Below are 7,182 nucleotides of genomic sequence, written 5' to 3'. Positions count from 1 at the left end.
TGCCTCTTGCCGCATTTACCTCAGCAATGCCGTCTCCTCTTGCCCCCCGTGGGGGGAGGGAGCACAATGGGGGGCCCAAGGGACGACACCCCATCCATCACCAACTGGCAGCTATTTTCCCCCTGGCACAATTTGGCCCTAGGACCCCAAATCTCTCCATTTTTTTTTTTTTAGTGGCCGAAACAGTGGCTTTGGTGGCCGCAGTGCAAATGCTGCAGAGGCCAATTAAGCAGGGACCCCTCCCCCCTTCACCCCCGGTCTTTCGGCCACTCGGGATTGTGTTTTCCAGACCAGTTGCCCCGTCCGAGCCTCATGGCCCCGAATGGTCCTTTTCCAGCTGGCGGCTCCCAGTCTGTAGCCACAGCCCCCTCGCTCTGCCTAAGAGGGGATCCTGGAATGGGGGCAATCCATCCTGCACCCGGTGTGTTCCTTTGGCTGTCCAGGATGTTCTGGCAAGGGGGGGGGGTTGTTATTTCATGGGGGGGGCAGAGAATTCTCTTTTCAAATGGGTTATTTTAAAGCTTTGTTTCTGGTTGATTTGGGAGCAAGGGAATCTCCAGCCACCCTTTAGCGTCCGAGTCCAGCCTCGGGTCCAATTCTGCTCACGCTGACGCCGGAAGGGAGAGCAGCGCCCGCCGAGCGCCTCCAGCCTGCGGATACCACGTGCCCCGGAGCGGTGCCAGCTCCCCGTCCCCCTGCACCGCAGGCTGCCAGCTCACGAGGGCTCGTGCTCACTGCCGCTCGGCACCGGGCTCTGCACGAGCGGGGTGGGTGATGGTGAACCGGGCGTGACGGGGCGAGGGGCTGCAGGATCGGGACAGAATCGGGTCTGCAAAGTCGAGTACGTTGAGAGGTGAAGGACGTAGGCAGGGGAAATGTTCTTGTTCCGATCCCGATGAAATCCCACAGCAGGGTTTCAAACCCGCTCTGGACCCCCTTCCCACCGCATTTCTTTCTTTCTCCTACCCCCATCTTTCCTTCCACTCGGCCGGGCAAGACCTTACTCCCCTGCCCGCTTTGAACAATTTTTTTCAGTCACAATGGGATGTTTTCCTAAAAGCTCTGCTCTCGTTCAAACAGGGCCGAATCGATCAGACTAGACCAGTGGTTTTCAACCCGTGGTCCGCACGCCCCTGGGGGTCCACAGCCTGATTCCCAGAGGGGTCTGCACCTCCATTTGAAATGGTTTAAGTGTCCGTCACAGGTTGGAAACCACGGGGCCAGCCGATCGCAGCAGCCCCGTCCGGCCTTACGAATATGTCAGGGTTGTGTTTTTACTGGTAGCGTTCTACTAGTCCAATCTCGAATGTGGATGCAATTACTCTTGGATTAAGTTAAACCCGTGAAGCGTGTTCCCCTTCCTATACAGGAATAAGCTATCCTGGGACGACTGAGTCCACCCTAGGGGGAGTTGTACTGCATTAATTACCCCGGTGCAGTTAAGGCGGGGTAATTATTGTGTGACATAACCCTCTGTTTTCCCACCTAATCAGTTCCACTTCTCCAGCCCTTGGGTCACCAGGGGGGGAAAATTGAACTAGATCGATATTTAAAATCCGTTTTCACTGATCCCCTTTTCAAAGCCACTTAGCGGGAAAGTTTCACCATGATTTGAATTCTTTGAACAAAAGTTGGGGGGAACGAAAGTTGTGGGGGGTTTTATTGGTTTTTTTTTTCCCCCCTTTACCAAACCGAGATGTGGGGACTTGCTTCTTGTTTGGTATTAAATTGGATTTACAGGAATGGTGGCAGAGGTGGGACAGGGGACGACGCTTCCACCCTGGTTCCTTGTGCCATCGCTTGTGTTAGTGCAAGGCCTACGCTCCTCGCTGGGCACCGGGGTCGATGGTTGCACAAGGCGCGATTCAAGCCCTGTTTTTTTTCCTTAATGTCAGTGGGTTTTGTTTTTCTTTCCCCCCAGATGTTCCCTTTAAGCAATCATGGCCATGCCTCCTCTACCTCCCCCTTCCTACCATATTTCCCTGCAGGGCTGTCCCCCCCGCCGTTATCTTGCCCGATGCCAGTTGCCGGGAAGTAGGGTTGCCAATTTTGATCGGACGTGTTCCTGGAGGTTTGATCACTTGACATAATCTTTAATTAAAGATTCATCTTGAATTCCTGGAGACCCCAGGCCAATCCCAGACAGTTGGCAACCCTAGCGGGAAGTGGGGTGAGGGAGGAGAAAGAGGGGGGCTGAGCCGAGCCCCGCGTGGGGCGCCATGTTTCAACGCCGACTGTTAATTGCGTTGCGAGCGCAACACACCCACCCACACACGTGCACAATCTGTAGACGGGCTCCGCCCACCCAGGCAGCTGTTCAGAGCCGCACATGGCCACACGCACAGACTCCGAGCCCGGAGAAGGACGCGCCCAGGGCTGGGGGTGGGGACAGGGCCGTGTGCCCCTTTCTCCGGCCGCGGCCCTGCCCCGCCCTCCCAGCGCCAGCGTTTTTGGTTTTGTTTCGTTGATTTCATTTTCCGAGACTGTGGTGCTCTTTTTTTTCTTCTTGTCGTTCGTTATTATTGTAGGGTTAGCGTTTTCCTTGTTGTCGGGTTGTTACGCGCACACACCCCCCCCCCAAGCCTGGCGCCCCCCCAGCCAGCCCCACCGTTGGGGGGTGTCTGATGCCCCCTTCCCACCCACCTCTCTTCTGATGGGGTGTGAACCCTCTGATGGCTCCCCCATTAGCAACCTGCCTGGTACATGGCACTGGGGATCCAAGTTAGCCCCCCCATATCCCTGGGGTGTTTACCTTACCCCATGGCAGCTACTCCACACCGGGGCAACCCTCTTTTAGGAGCACCCCATTTTTAATTAGGGGGGGATTAGAAATACTGTGACTTGGATCCCCTCTTTCCCTCCTGTAATATGGGGGGGCAGAATCTGTGGGAGATGGTGGAGCAGGGGGCTACCCCAGTAGAACTTGGAGCCCCCCCACATTGTTTTGCATTAGAGCTGAGCAATTTCTTGGGGGGGGGGGAGCTCTTCACCTTGTGTATCTTGGCTCCTTGCAGCCCCACCCCAACCTTTGCCTCCCCCCTCTGAGCCAGGAAGCCCAGGGTCTGACACCCTGGAGCTGGGGTCAGGTCTGATTCGGATCTTGCTGACACCCTGGGACACTGAAGTCTATGGGTGTTAATCAGGAGTGACTCCAGTGGGGTGCTGGACGATCAGGATCGGGTCGCCCAGAGGAGGGATTTCTGGCGAAGGAGGTGAGGGGGGCAGCCCCGTGGGGGTTGGCGGGCGCCAGGCTCTGGGGCGTGGGTATTTTTTCTATCGTCTCCTCTCCCCGTGTGCGTCCGGTTTCTTTTGGGGCCGGACTCCTCCGGCGCCTTCTGGACCTATCACTGTTGTGAGACATAAACACGTCTGGTAACAAACCTCGGCTCGCCTTGTCATTGGCTGCAGGGACCAAGCCGGAAGGGGGCTCTGACCTGCGGGTGAGGAGAACCCCTCTGTGCCAAGCCCACCAGGAAAGGGGAACTCTAGGAGCCTACAGGCTGAGGCTGCCAGGCACTTCGGTGTTCTGGGTTGGCTTTCTTACAAAATCAGTCCCGTGAGAACTTGGCACCGGGAGGTAGCTCATTTCTCTGGCTCTAACCACGAGACCCCACTCCCCTCCCAGAGCTGGGGATAGAACCCAGGAGTCCTGGCTCCCAGCCCCCTTGCTCTAACTCACCAACAGTCTGACAGAAGCCCTAGGCTGGACAAAGCCCCTCAGAGGTGGGGGGAAGATGGGGGGGGGGGAGGGGACATGGCCTTGGGACCAGAGCTAAGGCACGGAGGAGCTCTGTTACTGCCGTGCTGTGTGACCTGCAGTTGGTCCCCTCCCCTCTCTGTGCCTCAGTTTCCCCCCCCCCCCCCACGCCTGCCCAATGCCTCGGGTACAGCTGGGAGGAGGGTGGGAGTCAGCGGTGCGGTCTCTGGGTGAATGCCCCCGCTGAGCGTCTGGTGCAGGGCACGGCGGGCGCGTACCCAGGGGCACGGGGGGAACCCGGAACTGGCTGCCTGTGCCTGCCAAAGTGGTGCCGGCAGGGGCCAACCCCCTCCTTCTCCCAAAGGGCTGGAGGGTGAGGCTGCAGCCCTGCCCCCTTAACATAGAGCCCCCTGGTATCCCATGGGCTCTGTGGCCCAGCTGGCCAGAGATGAGCAGCTGGCTGGAGCTGCACGGGTGCAGTCTTACCCCAGGGGTGAGGGACGCGGTGCTAATAGGGGGCACTGGGGGGAGGTATGGTGAAGGGCCAGCCAAGCTCAGCCACCCCGCCCCCAGCTGGGGCTCTGCCGTCCCGGCGGGGCAGGCTCCAGCGCCCCTCAGAGCATGGCATGGTGAAGAATGGGACATCGTGGCCCCGTCGGGCACACGGTGACCGAGATCAGGGCCCCGTTGCGCGAGGCGCTGCCCAGACACACAGTGACCGAGATCGGGGCCCCCTCAGGCCGGGCACTGCCCAGACACACAGCGACCGAGATCGGGGCCCCGTCGGGCCGGGCGCCGCCCAGACACACAGCGACCGAGATCGGGGCCCCGTCGGGCCGGGCGCCGCCCAGACACACAGCGACCGAGATCGGGGCCCCGTCGGGCCGGGCGCCGCCCAGACACACAGCGACCGAGATCGGGGCCCCGTCGGGCCGGGCGCCGCCCAGACACACAGCGACCGAGATCGGGGCCCCGTCGGGCCGGGCGCCGCCCAGACACACAGCGACCGAGATCGGGGCCCCGTCGGGCCGGGCGCCGCCCAGACACACAGCGACCGAGATCGGGGCCCCGTCGGGCCGGGCGCCGCCCAGACACACAGCGACCGAGATCGGGGCCCCGTCGGGCCGGGCGCCGCCCAGACACACAGCGACCGAGATCGGGGCCCCGTCGGGCCGGGCGCCGCCCAGACACACAGCGACCGAGATCGGGGTCCCGTCGGGCCGGGCGCCGCCCAGACACTCAGCGACCGAGATCGGGGTCCCGTCGGGCCGGGCGCCGCCCAGACACTCAGCGACCGAGATCGGGGTCCCGTCGGGCCGGGCGCCGCCCAGACACTCAGCGACCGAGATCGGGGCCCCGTCGGGCCGGGCGCTGCCCAGACACTCAGCGACCGAGATCGGGGCCCCGTCGGGCCGGGCGCTGCCCAGACACACAGCGACCGAGATCGGGGCCTTGTCGGGCCGGGCGCTGCCCAGACACTCAGTGACCGAGATCGGGGCCCCGTCGGGCCGGGCGATGCCAGAGTTGCAAGAGCCAGCTGGAGCTGGAGCCATCGCATCAACTTCTCGGCCACCAGAGGGCATCAGCGCACTGCACAGGGGGGTCCCGGTCCCGGTCCTGGTACCTGCTCAGCGTGTCCCTGTGGGGTAGAGCGGTGTTAGCCCGGGGATGGGGCAGAGTCCAGGTGCTAAACAGAGTGATGGGCACCCCCTGTTTAATCACCCCCAGCACTGCATTGGGAGGGTGAGGGGAGAGCGCCCCCTACTGGACCCCAGCTCTGCAACTTGCAGCACAGTGCCCCCTAGTGCTGCATTGGGGTCAGCACTGACAGCAAGAGAGCGCCCCCAAACTGATCCCCCCACCCCACTCCTTGCAGTACGGTGCCCCCTAGTGCTGCACGGGGGCATTGGAGCCAGCCCTGAGTGCAAGGGGAGAGCGCCCCCTGCTGGTTCAGCTACAAAGCATTCCTTGGGCTTTCCCATAACACTGGCCTAGTTGCCAGCCCAAAGCTCAAGGCTGAGCCACCTGGCATCCCTGAGCTACCCTCCTCCACCTGTCTCTGGACAGAGAGACAGACAGACTGGCCCCCCAGTGGAGGGTCCTTTTGCCATGGGGCTGACTTCCGTCCCCATTCTCCCCCCTCCAGCGCACAGGCTGCTCCATCCAATACAGGTGGGGTGGGAAGGGCAGCAGGCAGGTGGAAGTGACCCTGCTCCCAAGGGCACCCGGGGGGGGGATGAGTTCTCTCCCCGCTGGGGCTAGGCCCAGCCCTCGCTGCTCTTCCCAGGCCCCACAGGAGCTCTCAGCCGCTGGCTGCACGGGCCAGGGGGAATAGCTGGGTCAGCAGCAGACGTCAGAGCAGCAGGCAGAGATGGGAGCGGATCTGCCTCCAGCATCACTCTGGAATGTACACACAGGGATACACACACAGCCAGATACACATAGACACCCCCCCACACAGACCCCAGATACACACACACACACACACACACAAACAGAGCTACACAGATATCTAGTGACACACCCAGCAATAAACACAGACCCAGCAATACACAGAGCTACACAGATATCTAGACAGAGCTACACACAGACAGATATCTAGACACATACACGCTGATTCACAGATATCTAGACACACAGAGATACACACAGACAGGGATACACACACAGCTACAAAAATATCTAGATTTACACACTAAGATACACACAGACACGGATATCTAGACACTCATGGATACACAGACATACACACGGACACAGCTATACAGATATCTAGAGACGCACACACAGATACACACAAAAAGGACACACACAATGGAGGAGCAGTAGATGCTCCACACTTCCAAGACTGCAACTGACTTTCCCTTACAACCCTGATAATTTCCCCTCGCTAAAATGCACAAAGCCCCCAACCCAACACCCCCCCCACACACACACCCTCCCCTCCCCGCCCCACTCCGGTCGGCAGGTTCACTGCAGGGATAAGGGAGGACGTTTTCCTTCTACTAAACGTGCAATGGCTCCGACAGGGGCCTCCCGACCCGGGTCCCCAGCTGTCGCTGCGGTAGAAGCCGGCTAACTTGGCCTTTTTTGCCCCTCTGTTGCAAACTAATAACAGAAAGAAGGGGTCAAACCCGCGTCCTCGGCCCCCTCCCAGCTGGAAGCCAGCACCCAAGAGCTGCTCTAGGAGGGTGCAAGTGAAGCTACAAGCCAGTCGCCTTTTCTTTAGCCACTTCACTACGGACATCTGGCGTGGTCTGTTGTAGACACGTACCCATGGTCACAGGCATGTGCTCTGCCACACACGCTCACACGCACATGCTCTATCACACAACTTTCTCACAGCATACACGATCACACCCACACGTACTCAATCAAGCACAAAACACGCTCGATCACGCACCTGTTGTATCTCACACACATACATGAGCACATTCCATCACACAGACACACAAGCTGTCACACACAATCAGACCCATGCTCTT

This window comes from Emys orbicularis, chromosome 21 (genome assembly GCF_028017835.1).
Source record: "Emys orbicularis isolate rEmyOrb1 chromosome 21, rEmyOrb1.hap1, whole genome shotgun sequence".
NCBI lineage: Eukaryota > Metazoa > Chordata > Testudines > Emydidae > Emys > Emys orbicularis.
This window is presented reverse-complemented; position numbering follows the sequence as displayed.